Source organism: Neoarius graeffei, chromosome 2 (genome assembly GCF_027579695.1).
Source record: "Neoarius graeffei isolate fNeoGra1 chromosome 2, fNeoGra1.pri, whole genome shotgun sequence".
Taxonomy (NCBI): Eukaryota; Metazoa; Chordata; class Actinopteri; order Siluriformes; family Ariidae; genus Neoarius; species Neoarius graeffei.
Genome location: NC_083570.1, coordinates 124455679 through 124471336, shown reverse-complemented (window position 1 = coordinate 124471336; position 15658 = coordinate 124455679). Strand labels below are relative to the sequence as shown.

At 47.0% G+C, this 15658-nt stretch overlaps 2 protein-coding genes across 10 annotated transcripts in view; both read right to left on the bottom strand.

The window, feature by feature from the left end:
• LOC132882239 (NACHT, LRR and PYD domains-containing protein 12-like) overlaps positions 1–15658 on the bottom strand; it is a 1431284-nt gene that overhangs the window by 64894 nt on the left and 1350732 nt on the right. The gene's annotated exons all lie outside the window — the stretch shown is intronic.
• The window catches only part of LOC132882243 (interferon-inducible GTPase 5-like), an 81554-nt gene that overhangs the window by 7300 nt on the left and 58596 nt on the right, over positions 1–15658 (bottom strand). The gene's annotated exons all lie outside the window — the stretch shown is intronic.

Below are 15658 nucleotides of genomic sequence, written 5' to 3'. Positions count from 1 at the left end.
CAACTGAATGCACACGAAAACCCAGCTGTTTTCAGTGACTCACAAGAGGACAGAGAGAATCAGCATTCCATTGATCACCCTAACAGGCAATCCATTGATCACCCTAATGACTCTCGAGGCCGTTCACAACCAGCCCCCAGTGACCCTCACCAACAGGATGACTCAATGACACCTTAGATGAGCTTTTCATCCATGAGAGGATAAATACCTGATACTCCCTATTAGTCAGACAGAACTGAAGAAGCCTTTCGGATGAGAGGTGAAATGTCTTCAAGAATCTTCAAGCAAGTCCAGTTGCTCTCTTTTACCACCCACAGTTTACTATGACCTGGATGACTGAGAATCTTCACAGACATATGTAAACCAGCAAACATTAGACTTAGACTTTCTTTATTGTCATTCAAATTTGCATCAAACAATGTACATCAGAATGAGATTTCGTTGCTTTGGCTCGGTGTAGTGCAGAACAAAACAGCAGCAAGTATATTACCTAAAAAAATGCAAATATATAAGAAAACTGTGTATAAAATCCTATATACAATATAAAGCGTATTGCCTGAATATAAAGTATTTTGCCTCGGTGGTGGTGGTTTCATTCGGTTCAACAGTCTTATGGCATGTGGGAAAAAGCTGTTGTAGAACCTGGCTGTTCTACTCCGGAGGCTGCATAGCCTCTTTCCAGAAACCAGCAGTGAGAACAGTCCATAGTGGGGGTGGGAGGTGTCTCTGCTGATGTTGGAAGCCCTGGTCAGGCAGCATTTTTCTGCAATATCCTGTATCGGAGGAAGTGAAGTCCCGATGATTTTCTCTGCTGTCTTCACCACCCTCTGCAGGGACTTCCAGTCAGAGGCTCTGCAGGCTCCTGACCAGACAGAGATGCAGCAAGTCACTATGCTCTCTATAGTGTGTTAGGGTTTTGCTGGGATTCGAACCTGGTTCGTTGGTGTGATAATCCAGCAAACCCCCACTAGGCCACCAGGGGGATGACTCAAATGCAGAGGCGTGAGGCGGAAGTAGAAAAGTATCAAAAAGGTTTATTTACATTATTTACAGTCCAACAAGTATAATCCAAAAAACACTCAGAAGATAAAGGGAAAAATAAGAAATATCCAAAAGTTCAAAGTCAATACCCAAGCCAAAAAACCAGAAAAGGCAAAAATACCAATGCTCAGAAGATCCAAAAAACAGTAAATACCAGGTCCAAAAAAGTCCAAACAGAAAAGCAAAGTGCAAAACCAAAAAGACAAAGGCAAGGAACATGGAACAGAGGTAACTGGAGCTAAACATAACAGCACAAAGACTCCGTGACAAGAGGACTGAACTCAGGGGGTATAAATACACAAACTAAATTGAACACAGGTGAAGATAATCAGGCAATTAACACAAACACAAAACACAGGAACAGTGGCGGCCTCTAGAGGCCAAAATAAAAATGACATGAAAAGGAAATAACAGCGGCCTCTAGAGGCCAAAACAGTCCTAGTCCTAACAGGACCCCCCCCTCTAGGAGCGTCTCCTGACGTTCCCAGGGCGATCCGGATGGGCCGAATGGAAGTCCCGACACAGTTCTTTATCTAGGACATCCTGAGCAGGAACCCAGCAGCGCTCCTCAGGACCATAGCCCTCCCAGTCCATCAGATATTGCACCCCGCCGCGGACCCGGCGGGAGTCAAGCAGGCGATTCACAGTGAACACAGTCTGCCCCTGGAAGATGCGGGGGGGTGGGGGGTTCCTAGGGGCAGGGGCATACGTAGACGTCAGTACGGGCTGCAACAGGGAAACATGGAAAGTGGGGTTGATCCTCAGAGTCCGGGGCAACTGGAGCCGGTAGGAGACAGGGTTCACCCTGCGCACCACCTTGAAGGGGCCAATGTAGCGAGGAGCAAGCTTGCGGTTCTCCACCCGCAGTGGAAGGTCCTTAGTGGACAGCCAAACCCGCTGCCCAGGGCGGAAAGCGTGTGCAGGTCTTCTATGGCGGTTGGCCTGAGTCTGGTTGTTTCTGGAGGTCTGTATGAGGGTCTTCCTGACCTTGCTCCAGGTCTTGCGACACTGTCTCACATATTGGTTGACCGAGGGCACCCCCGCGTCCTCCTCCTGGTCCAGGAACAGAGGTGGCTGGAACCCGAATTGGCACTGGAATGGCGACAGCTTGGTGGCCGATGACTGCAGGGTGTTGTGGGCGTACTCCGCCCATGGCAGCCAGGTGCTCCACGATGTCGGGTTATCCATAGCCAGGCCTCGCAGGGTGGTTTCCAGGTCCTGGTTGAGCCTCTCTGTCTGACCATTGGACTGTGGGTGAAACCCAGAGGAGAGGCTGGCAGTGGCTCCGATGACCTTGCAGAACCCGTGCCACACTCGGGAGGAGAACTGGGGCCCTCGGTCTGAGACGATGTCCTGTGGAAGACCAAAGACTCGGAAGACATGATTAAACATAAGTTTCGCAGTTTCAAGAGCAGAGGGGAGTTTGCACAGTGGTATGAAGCGGCAGGCCTTGGAGAATCTGTCAACTATGACCAAAATGACCGTGTTACCTTGTGACTCAGGGAGACCCGTGATGAAGTCGACTGCCACGTGGGACCAGGGATGCCGGGGAATGGTCAGAGGATGCAGGAGACCCTGGGGACGCTGTCGTGGGTTCTTGGTTCTGGTGCAAACCTCACAGGACAGGACAAATGACCTTACTTCCTTCTCCATGTTAGGCCACCAGAAGCATCTTTTCAGGAAGTCCAGGGTCCTCCGAGCTCCCGGGTGGGCGGTGAGAGGGGAAGAGTGACCCCACTGGAGAACCTTGGCCCGGGCTTGATGTGGGACGTACAAGAGGCCCGGTGGCCCCGTCCCAGGACCAGGGTCCTGGCGTTGGGCTCGTCGGACAGCCTCCTCAATACCCCAGCGGACAGGGGCCACAATCCGGGACACAGGGACAATAGACCCGACTTCATTCTCCCTGTTAGAGGCAGAGAACAGCCTGGACAGTGCATCAGGTTTGGTGTTCTTGGAGCCGGGGCGGTACGAGAGGGTGAAGTCAAACCGACTGAAAAACAGGGCCCACCTAGCCTGTCGAGGGTTCAGTCTCTTGGCTTGCTGGAGGTACTCCAGGTTCTTGTGGTCAGTCCAAACCAGGAATGGATGTTGCGCTCCCTCCAGCCAGTGCCTCCACTCCTCAAGGGCCAGTTTGACCGCTAGCAGTTCTCGATCCCCCACATCGTACCGGGACTCCGCAGGACTCAGGCGGTGGGAGAAGTAAGCGCAGGGGTGCAGCTTTCCTTCCGAACATTGAGAGAGCACCGCGCCGACACCACTGTCCGAGGCGTCCACCTCCACGATGAATGGTTGGGAGGTGTCCGGGAGAACCAGAATGGGTGCCGTGCAGAAGCAGTCCTTGAGGTCTTTGAACGCCTTTTCTGCCTGAGGAGACCAGCCATAAGATCCACCTGTCCCTTTGGTGAGGTCTGACATGGGTGCTGCTACAGAACTGAAGTTCCTGATGAACTTGCGGTAGAAGTTAGCGAATCCTAAGAACCGCTGAACCTCCTTAAAAGACTTGGGAGTAGGCCAGTCCCGGACGGCCAGGGTCTTGGCAGGGTCCATTTGGAGTTGGCCTGTCCGTACAATAAATCCCAGAAAGGCGACCTCAGGAACATGAAATTCGCATTTCTGGGCCTTGGCGAACAGATTGTTCTGTAGCAGCCTCTGGAGAACCTGGCGGGCATGGTGGCGGTGCTCCTGCATGGTCTTGGAAAAGATAAGGATGTCGTCAAGGTAGACAAAAACGTACAGGTTAATCCCCAGGTTAGTCCCTTAAGACGTCATTGATTAGGGCCTGAAAAACAGCTGGTGCGTTGGTGAGTCCGAAGGGCATCACCTGGTATTCATAGTGCCCAGACGGGGTGTTAAAGGCAGTCTTCCACTCGTCTCCCTGTCGGATACGGATGAGGTGGTATGCGTTCCGTAGGTCCAACTTGGTGAAGACGGTGGCGCCTTGGAGCAGGTCGAAAGCAGTGGACATCAGCGGAAGGGGATATTGGTTGCGCACTGTGATCTTGTTCAGGCCCCTGTAGTCAATACATGTTCGAAGCCCCCCATCCTTCTTGCCGACAAAGAAGAAGCCGGCACCAGCAGGTGAGGTGGAGGGTCGAATGAACCCAGAGACCAGGGCATCTTTGAGGTATTCCTCCATGGCCTTGCATTCTGGCTGAGAGAGGGAAATCAGTCTGCCACGAGGAGGGGTAGTCCCAGGGAGCAAGTCGATGGCACAGTCGTAGGCCCGGTGCGGAGGAAGAATGGCGGCCCTGCTCTTGCTGAATACCTCCTTGAGATCCCAGTACTCTGTGGGAACTTGAGATAACTCGGTGAGATCAGGGGGCTCGGCAGGAGACACAGGAGAGCTAGAGAGCAGACAAGAGGCATGGCATGCAGGGCCCCATTCCACAACCTGGCTTGTTACCCAGTCTATGCGAGGGTTGTGGCGAGTAAGCCAAGGAAGGCCTAGAATAACTGGGAACTCAGGTGAAGGAATCAGGTGCAGGGATATTTCTTCCTTGTGACCTTGAGACTGGAGGAAGACTGGAGAAGTAACTTGGGTGACTCTACCATCACCTAACGCTTGGCCATCCAGGGCAGACACAGACAGTGGGACTTCAAGAGGCGCAGTCGGAATATTGATGCTTTGGGCGAAGTGAATATCCATAAAGTTCCCAGCCGCCCCTGAGTCTATCAAAGCTTGACAAGAGTGGACAGACTCACCCCAGGAGATGGAGACCGGGATGTAGATTCCTTGGCCAGGGAGTCCGGGAGAGAGGGTAGGCCCCGTCACAACCCTCCCTCGGCTGGACGGGGCGGTCCTTTTCCCAAGAGTTCGGGACATGATGCTCGGAAGTGACCAGGCTTGCCACAGTAGATGCAGCACTTGTCCCTCCTTCTGCGCTCCCTCTCAGATGCGGAGAGGCGAGTACGACCCACTTGCATGGGTTCTGGACAGTCACTGAAGGAAGTAGACGGTTTCCAGGTAGAGGTAGGGAGGCTGGGGGGGCTCAAGGCTTGGTGGCGTTCTCTCATCCTGTTGTCCAGACGAATAGCATGTGAGATGAGGGTTTCGAGGTCACTTGGGCATCCAATAGAGGCCAGACTGTCCTTGATGGGATCAGACAGACCATGGTGGAAGGCTGACACCAGGGCAGTCTCGTTCCATCCACTTACTGCTGCGAGCGTTCGGAACGAGATGGCGTAATCTGCGACGCTTCCTCCTTGCCGGATGGACATGAGCTTTCGGGCTGCGTCGGTACTGATGTCCGCCTGATCGAAGACCCGAAGCATCTCTTCAGAAAACAGCTGGAAATCAAGGCACTCAGGTCCCTGTCTTTGCCAGATAGCAGTAGCCCAGGCTCGCGCCTTACCAGCTAATAAGGTGATCACAAAGGCAATCTTGCGGCAATCCGTAGTGTAGGTGGTAGGCTGAAGCTCAAAGGTGAGTTGACACTGGGTAAGGAACTCTCGGCACTCACTGTGCTTGCCGTCGTACCTCTGTGGTGCAGGAAGGCTGGGTTCGCGAGGGTGAAGAAGGCAGCATGGCAGGAGGCACAGGAGCAGGAGCGGGAGCTGGATCAGGAGATGCAGGCAGAGATGTCAGCTGTGCCAGGGTTTTCCCGATTTGCTGAAGCAGTTCCTCGTGGCGAGCAAGGGCCTCACGTTGGCTGATGAGCGTACGTCCATGAGCGTCCATGGTCGCTCCGAAGCGTGTCAAAGCTGCCGTAATTCCCTGAAGGTTGGCCGGGAAGACAGTTGAAGCAGCCTCTGCTGAGTCGGTCATGTCGGAGTCTTTCTGTTAGGGTTTTGCTGGGATTCTAACCTGGTTCGTTGGTGTGATAATCCAGCAAACCCCCACTAGGCCACCAGGGGGATGACTCAAATGCAGAGGCGTGAGGCGGAAGTAGAAAAAATATCAAAAAGGTTTATTTACAATATGTACAAAAAAATGTCCAAAAAGTAAAAATACAAAAACGCTCAGAAGATATAAGGGAAAAAATAAAAAATCCAAAAGTACAAAACAAAAGCCAAAAAACAGAAAAGAAAAGGCAAAAATACCAAAGCTCAGAAGATCCAAAAAACACAGTAACTACTAGATCCAAAAGAAAAGCAAAATGCAAAATAAAGAACACGGTACAGAGGAAACTGGAGATAAACATAGCACAAAGACTCCGTGACAAGAGGACTGAACTCAGGGGGTATAAATACACAAACTAAATTGAACACAGGTGAAGATAAAGGTGTTGTTGCCCACCCACACAGACTGATGTCTGTTGGTGAGAAAGTCAAGCAGCCAGTTACACAGGGGGGAGCTGAAACCAAGAGGGGCCACTTTGCTCACCAGGTGCTGTGGTATTGAATGCCGAGCTGAAGTCCAAAAACAACATCCGTACATGTGTGTCCTTCCCTTCCAGATGTTCTAAGCTCAGATGGAATACAGAGGAGATGGCGTCCTCTGTGGAGGAATTAGACCGATAAGCAAACTGCTACGGGTCGAGTATGTGTGTGTGGGGGGGGGGGGGGGGGGGGGGAGTCTGGAGACAATGTGGTCCTTTACCAGCCTCTCAAAGCACTTCATCATTATGGGGGTGAGTGCTACGGGGTAGTAATCATTGAGGGAGGAGATTATGGGTTTATTAGGCACCAGGATGATTGTAGCAGTCTTTAGACATGTTGGTACCATAGCCTGGATCAGCGAGGTGTTGAAGATGTCCGTGAGAACCCCAGCCAGCTGATCAGCACATTCTTTGAGCACCTGTCCTGGTATGCCATCAGGACCGGCTGCTTTCCGTGTGTTCACTCTCCTCAGGGTTCTGCGGACATTAGCTGTGTCCAGACTGATCGGCTGCTCATCAGGGCAAGGAATAAATTTCCTCACAGGAGTGGTGTTGAGTGCCTCAAACCTCCCAAAGAAGTTATTGAGTTTGTTGAGAAAGTTGATGTTGTCATCATGGGGGAGGGGTAGCTTTGTAGTCTGTGATGATTTGGATACCTTGCCACATTCGTCTGGTGTTTGTGGGGTCATGGAAGAAGTCCTGCACTTTCTGGCCATGGGCACGCTTTGCAGCTCTTATGGCATGGTTCAGGTTGGCTCTAGCTGTTCTGAGTGCCACCATGTCGCCAGATTTAAAAGCGTCATTCCATGCTTTCAACATTATGTGTACCTCTCTGGTCATCCAGAGTTTCTCATTGACCCATGTGGAGATGTTTCTGATCACACTAACATCCTCCATGCACTTCTGAATGAATGGAGAGACAGACTCAGCATACTCCTCCACCTGCGTGTGATCATTGTCTGTAGCAGCTGCCTTGAACATGTTCCAGTCTGTGTGTTCGAAGCAGTCCTGTAATGCTTCTATAGCTCCCGCAGGCCAAACCCTCACCTGCTTCACTGTGGGTTTTTTTCTTGATCAGCAGGGGCTTGTATGCAGGTATTAGCATCACAGAGAGATGGTCTGAGGAGCCAAGGTGGGGGCTGGGTGCAGCCCTGAATGCCTATTTGATGGTGCTGTAAGCCAGGTCCAGCATGTTCTCTCCCCGGTTGCAAAATCTACATATTGGTGGAAGTGAGGAAACACAGTTTTCATATTGGCCTGATTAAAGTCCCCTGCCACGATGAAAATTCCTTCAGGATGTATAGATTGCAGTTCACTTTTGGAATGGTATAGGACATTCAGGGCTTCTCTGATGTTTGCGCTGGGCAGAATGTACACTGCTGTGTTGATAACAGTGAATTCCTGGGATAAATAAAAGGGCCTGCATTTAACAGTCAGTAGTTCTACATCAGTAGAGAATTTAACATTTCATAGTAGAGCGTAGAAACATTTCACTCTCTTTGGTACAGCACCAACAGATAAAGGGAATATACTCCAACAAACAACACATCAAATTGGCATTTTGTCATCAGTTTCATAATTTAAAAAAAAAAAAATAAAATAAATAAATAAATAAATAAATAAAGGCGGCACGGTGGTGTAGTGGTTAGCGCTGTCGCCTCACAGCAAGAAGGTCCGGGTTCAAGCCCCGTGGCTGGCGAGGGCCTTTCTGTGTGGAGTTTGCATGTTCTCCCCATGTCCGCGTGGGTTTTCTCCGGGTGCTCCGGTTTCCCCCACAGTCCAAAGACATGCAGGTTAGGTTAACTGGTGACTCTAAATTGACCGTAGTTGTGAATGTGAGTGTGAATGGTTGTCTGTGACTGTGTTAGCCCTGTGATGACCTGGCGACTTGTCCAGGGTGTACCCCGCCTTTCGCCTGTAGTCAGCTGGGATAGGCTCCAGCTTGCCTGCGACCCTGTAGAACAGGATAAAGCGGCTAGAGATAATGAGATGAGATGAGATGAGATAAATAAATAAATAAATAAAAATCAGTCCAAAAAAAGTAAGTACACCCTTACATTTATCACACATACAAGTACATAAAATTAGAATCAGGTGTTCCAGATTAGGTGACATTGATTAGAACCTCAACAACAAAATGTGAAAAATACAAAACGTAAAATCCTCTGTTTTGTCAAAAAACTTAAAGTTCGAGCTTTACCTCTGACTGTTACAAACTGCTGACACTGGCAACTCCATCTGCACATGTGGCGGATAGGTGTGCGTGTATTTTTCCTCTTTCTGTAATTTGTTTTTTAAATTAAGAATCCCTCATATGAATGCATTCATAACCAGTAGCCAATCAGCAGGTAGGAATGTGACCAGATGCGTGAGAGCCAGAAGAGACACAACAAGAAAAACTAAATAGGAAGTAGAGCGGAAGGTGCGTGGTGATAACGTTGAGTGCCACGGGGTATGTGAAGCCCGAAAGACAGAAGTGGAGCGTTTGTTTTCTGCAACTTAAAACCCAGTTGTGCAACAACTAGTGACTGCCAGAGGTGCCTTGGAGTGCGTAGCCAAGAAGCGTTGGTACACCTGCCGAGGAGAGGGGCTCAGAGTCGTGAAGGGGTTCGTTTGCCTAGACTTCGCTCGCTAAGCAGTTTGCAGTTCCCTGCCAACCAGAGACTGATCCAGCAGTACGAGGTGAAGTAATCCTGTGGGATCGTAGTGACAATTTCCTTGTCTATTTTGTGCCATTTGTTAGCCACAGCCTAGTCGAGACTGCAGCTATTGTCTCGCCTGATCTAAATTGTTTGACGCACACTAGTAGCGTTTTTGAAGACGGACATTATTCATGTTTAATTTGTTACTTTATCGACGAGGATTGAAAGTAAGGATTTCTTTTGCTGCTCAGCCAACAAACTGTGCATGTGTGGGTCAGTGGCAGCTGCTGGTTTTTAAAACAGGGGAAGCCCATTTTACACATTCAGCGTTAAACCTGTAGGCCGGATATCAAAGCATAGAAAGGTGTGCCCCATTAGCACAGTGAACTAGACAACCCTACCTAGTGGCAGAAAGTATTTTTGCTTGTACATTTCATGTTATAGTCTGGCTTGCCAGGCTAGTGCCTCATATCCTTAATCAAAAATATCAAACATCCAAAAATCACTGGCTATTCAACGAAGAGCCTTGAACATCATACCCTGATATGCAACGCAGAGTCTTTAACACAACACCCAGCTGTGTAACACATCCTTGAGCATCTTCTGCAACACAGTCTGGAAATCATAACCAGGTAGGCTATGCAACACACAGAACCTTGAATATTATACCCAGGTATAACCTATAACACAGAGCCCACCATTCTCTTAACATTACTGAACAATATACACACTTCAGATTCATGAACATTATATGATGCACACTATTTATACACAAATTCTGCTCTCCGCTCCTTTTCCAGAAAATGGTCAGTGACCCTGTCATACTAGCCGGTTGTGCTTTCCAGAGACTTCACCAATTTCTGTTAGCAGCTAGCACTGCAGATCCCAATAAGGCTCAAGCTAGCCTACAACCAGATTGAACTACAAATGAAATAAACGAGTGAATTCACGAATGATCAAACTGATAGAATGGATGAAAGTTAACAGAGCACAACGAGTAATATTTACATTTATTTACAGAGTAATGTACAGAGACATCAATGAGATGAAACGTTTATATGAAAAGAAATTCGGACAGCACTTTGGCACACAACTACACTTTCTCGACATCCGCTAGGGACTGACTGATCATGCTTCCGTGTTCCTCGCCGACGCCGAAGTACAGAGCCCGTCCTCCTCATGTCTTTCAAACACCACCTCCAATAATCCTTCATCAGCCCAGCTTCTTGCCCCTCCCACTGTCTCGTTTAGTCCCAGAGAAGCCCGGCTTCCCTGGAAGTGACGATTTTGTCGATTTTAACCAATAACAACTAGCCGAAATTGGCTGTTCAGAGCCGTCTCATAGACTGCAACAGATACCTGGCTGCCAGTCCATAGAGCCCATTGAAATAAGAAAGGTTACAGCCAGTGTTGCCAGATTGGGCGGTTTTAAGTGCATTTTGGCGGGTTTTGAACATATTTTGGCTGGAAAACGTCAGCAGTATCTGGCAATGCTGGTTACAGCCTGGCAGCAAAGGTGATTCTCGTAGTGAACTGCAAGTTCATCAGACATCACTCAACTAAGTTACAAGATAGTTATGAACGTAAATACAATCTTGGGCATATGTTATGCAAGTTATTGTTTTAATGAGAATTCAACGTCATAGATGCCGCAGTTTGGGGAGAGAATTTTAGGGGAAGCTCGGCTTCCCTTGTTGTCTCTGAGAAATCGCCCCTGGTGTGGGTGGAGTTTTTTTCGTTGGACAATTGAACTTTTGAAGGACGTTTTCACCGGCGCAAAGCCATTTTGCTTTAAAACCAAAAGACTGTCGTTGTTTGCCGTGCGAGTGCAACTGTTGCTCGTGAAGAAGAACTGAACATTGCCATTAAGGGTTGAGGTGAATTGAAGACCTGGGTTTAGGATACGCGCCATTCAATTTAAGTTTGTCATTATAGCTTCCTAACTTCCTTGTGTAAGTTTCCTTTGAGTTTTGTATGCATTTTGAACTAAACCTAATGGTTGAATATTAAGATAGATAATGTTAGTTATAACTGAGTGCTCAGTTTAGGGTGAACAGTGAGTACAAAGTAAATTCAAACAGATAAAGGAGATTTTATTATCTTGTTTTCTAAATTTATTTTTTTTCTATCTCTCTATTTCTCTACCTTAATTAGACAGTTCTGCTTATTAAATATCCATTTTGAATCTGAGTATTGCCCAAGTGGTGTAATTATTGTGTGTGTATAACTTCTCTGGAGTAGGGGGTGTGTCATCCGATACTGCCAGGGCATTGTGGTTTGGGGCCGTGCAGGGTAAGTCTCTCACATATACAGACACTGAATTTTGTGCACTATCCTTTAGGTTATCACTGTGACATTTAATTTAAAATCACTAAAGCCTTTATAATATACCCTTTTGTGGTTAGTAAACTAGGTTCGAGTTAGTAGGCTTGGGGGGTCACGGACTTAAATCTGTTTCCTTCTAACCCTCTAGAAGGCATTACTTTCCTTTACTAGCGGACATAGGTACTGTCCATTACACACACATATAGTGGTGCTTGAAAGTTTGTGAACCCTTTAGAATTTTCTATATTTCTGCATAAATATGACCTAAAACATCATCAGATTTTCACACAAGTCCTAAAAGTAGAGAAAGAGAACCCAGTTAAACAAATGAGACAAAAATATTATACTTGGTCATTTATTTATTGAGGAAAATGATCCAATATTACATATCTGTGAGTGGCAAAAGGATGTGAACCTCTAGGATTAGCAGTTAATTTGAAGGTGAAATGAGAGTCAGGTGTTTTCAATCAATGGGATGACAATCAGGTGTTAGTGGACACCCTGTTTTATTTAACGAACAGGGATCTATCAAAGTCTGATCTTCACAACATGTTTATGGAAGTGTATCATGGCACGAACAAAGGAGATTTCTGAGGAAGTCAGAAAAAGCATTGTTGATGCACATCAGGCTGGAAAAGGTTACAAAACCATCTCTAAAGAGTTTGGACTCCACCAATCCACAGTCAGACAGATTGTGTACAAAAAATGGAGGAAATTCAAGACCATTGTTACCCTCCCCAGGAGTGGTCGACCAACAAAGATCACTCCAAGAGCAAGGCATGTAATAGTCGGCAAGGTCACAAAGGACCCCAGGTTAATTTCTAAGCAACTGAAGGCCTCTCTTACATTGGCTAATGTTAATGTTCATGAGTCCACCATCAGGAGAACACTGAACAACAATGGTGTGCATGGCAGGGTTGCAAGGAGAAAGCCACTGCTCTCCAAAAAGAACATTGCTGCTTGTCTGCAGTTTGCTAAAAATCACGTGGACAAGCCAGAAGGCTATTGGAAAAATGCTTTGTGGACAGATGAGAACAAAATAGAACTTTTTGGTTTAAATGAGAAGCGTTATGTTTAGAGAAAGGAAAACACTGCATTCCAGCATAAGAACCTTATCCCATCTGTGAAACATTGTGGTGGTAGTATCATGGTTTGGTCCTGTTTTGCTGCATCTGGGCCAGGACAGCTTGCCATAATTGATGGAACAATGAATTCTGAATTATACCCACAAATTCTAAAGGAAAATGTCAGGACATCTGTCCATGAACTGAATCTCAAGAGAAGGTGGGTCATGCAGCAAGACACCAACCCTAAGCACACAAATCATTCGACCAAAGAATGGTTAAAGAAGAATAAAGTTAATGGTTTTGGAATGGCCAGGTCAAAGTCCTGACCTTAATCCAATCAAAACATTGACTACGTTTACATGCACATCCAAATCGAGCTGCTGTCGGTAATCGAGCTGAAGGTCCCAGCAGGGTGCCAGAGAAATCCAATCCTACATGCACACAATGAAATCGGGCTATTGTGTGAGGTGCATTGTGCACCCGAGCCACAGGTGGCGCAACACGCCCCATCGTGTTGGTACACTTCCGGTTGTCGTCATGAAGAAGAGCTATTCAAGAGTGTAAACAAAGTTATCAGTTCCGTGTTCTCCATTGCGCGTTTTTCTCCCGTCCATGAATTTTAATATATTCAACTCCTTAAGCTGAATGAGCATGAACTCTGTCTCCTCATTGCTCCAGAAGTGCACATTTCTGCTTGCCTGTGGCAGTGGGGGCATGGTCAAACGCCGGTCTGTGACAGGAGGGCGGAGCCAGGGAAGGTGAGTGGCAGAATCACTTCACCTGACGGTAATTAACCTGTGTTTGTGTGTCTTCCCAGTAACCGCGCCCTATTTAAGGAGGCAGAGGGAGAGCAGAGGGGAGAGCTCATCCCGGGACTAGAACACAGCGCGCGCGCACGTGTGTGTGTTTTTTCTCTCAAGAATAAAAGTAGGTTGTTAAACTGAAAAGTCTGACAATAAAAAGCCTATTAGTACCAGAAGCTTTGTCCTGCCGTCCTCTGTGCTCCACCCACACTTCAGAGAGCTCTACATCACCATTTTCTCTTCTTCGTTTGTTCCTCCTGACCTCTTCTGCTGCTCGCTACTACTGTTGTCATGCCGACCGAGGCTGTTGTGTTTCCCGCTTGTGGTCTCGTCACTCGTCACTTCCGGAAGTAGCTCGACAACTAGCTCGATAGTGTATACATGCACAAAGTAGCTCGGCAGAAATCGCATAAACTAGGTCGTGTAGCTCGATTCCGAGAAATCAAGTTCGGTTCAATTTCAGCCGAATTAAGGTGTATACATGGCATTTTGATCTTCGATTTCAGTCAAGCAACGGCAGAAATTCGATTCTCTCTATGTGCATGTAAACGTAGTGATTGTGGAAGGACCTGAAGCGAGCAGTTCATGTGAGGAAACCCAACAACATCCCAGAGTTGAAGCTCTTCTGTATGGAGGAATGGGCTAAAATTCCTCCAAGCCAGACTCCAAGCAGGACTGATCAACAGTTACCACAAACATTTAGTTGCAGTTATTGCTGCACAAGGGAGTCACGCCAGATACTGAAAGCAAAGGTTCACATACTTTTACCACTCACAGATATGTAATATTGGATCATTTTCCTCAATAAATAAATGACCAACTATTTTTGTCTCATTTGTTTAACTGGGTTCTCTTTCTCTACTTTTAGGACGTGTGAAAATCTCATGATGTTTTAGGTCATATTTATGCAGAAATATAGAAAATTCTAAAGGGTTCACAAACTTTCAAGCACCACTGTTTGCGTGTGTGTGTGTATATATATATATATATATATATATATATATATATATATATATATAAAATATATAAAATGTGTGTGTCATGTAAACATATCTTTACAAAAACTTTTCAGTGATTATACACTTTCCTTTGGTAAGTACAGATGCTTTATAAACTTTTTTTTTTTTGTGCTCTAATTCAGTGATACGAGTAATAATCTTAAACATGATGATTTTAAAATCTTGTTAATAAATTGGTGTTAGAAGACCGGGTCAGCCATAATTCAATAGCTCTGGAGTATAGAGGATTAAGAGCCTTGCTCAAGGGCTCAACAGTGATAGCCTGGCAGTACTGGGACCTTAACCCCCAACCTTCAGATCAGCAACCCTGAAGCCAAGTTTACATTAGACCATATCTGTCTCGTTTTCTTTGCGGATGCACTGTCCGTTTACATTAAAACGCCTGGAAACGCCGGGAAACGGGAATCCGCCAGGGTCCACGAATTCAATCCAGATCGTGTCTGGTCCGGTGCTGTGTAAACATTGAGAATACGCGGATACGCTGTGCTGAGCTCTAGCTGGCGTCGTCATTGGACAACGTCACTGTGACATCCACCTTCCTGATTCGCTGGCGTTGGTCATGTGACGCGACTGCTGAAAAACGGCGCGGACTTCCGCCTTGTATCACCTTTCATTAAAGAGTATAAAAGTATGAAAATACTGCAAATACTGATGCAAATACTGCCCATTGTGTAGTTATGATTGTCTTTAGACTTGCCATCCTTCCACTTGCAAGTGGTAAGTGACGCGCATGCCCGATATGCACTGAGATCACACACACAGCGGCTCAGTCCCAAACCACTGCTCGTGCGCTCCACTCACGGGCTCTGTGAGCTGCGCAGGGCCGGAGTGCGCACCCTCCAGAGGGCACTCGCTGTTCAGGGCGGAGTGATTTGGAGCGCAGGATGCCTGCGGAGCCGAGCGTATCCGTGTATTGGCGTTGCTGTGTGCACACTAATCGTTTTAAAAATGTTAATCTGATGATCCGCTGATACGGTCTAATGTAAACCCCACCTGAGCTTTGACCTGAAAACGCATGCGCCTTTCCCTCCCGCCTTGGGTCACTGACCAAAACTGCTTCCATCAGTGCTTCATTTAGTTTCAATGATAAACATGATTCATGCTTTCACAAGCTCATGGTTAAAATTCTGTTGTTTGTCATTTCGAGTAAAACCCTAAATGGATGCCACCATATGCAAAGTTCATCTGCAAGAATCCTTACTCATACCAAACACTGGTTACCTGTTTCACAGAGAATCAACTGCTTCTTACTTGCAAACCAATCCATGGACATTTCTTCTGTCATTTTGAGACAAATCTTAAAATGTACATTTTCTCCCAAATCTTTCATATTTTCTTATTATAGTTTCTCATTGCGTCAACTGTGAAAAGAGTGTTCAGAAAGTGTTGTATAAATGGAACATTCTTCTGTTGTCCATAACAGGACATCTACAACCTGGTCAT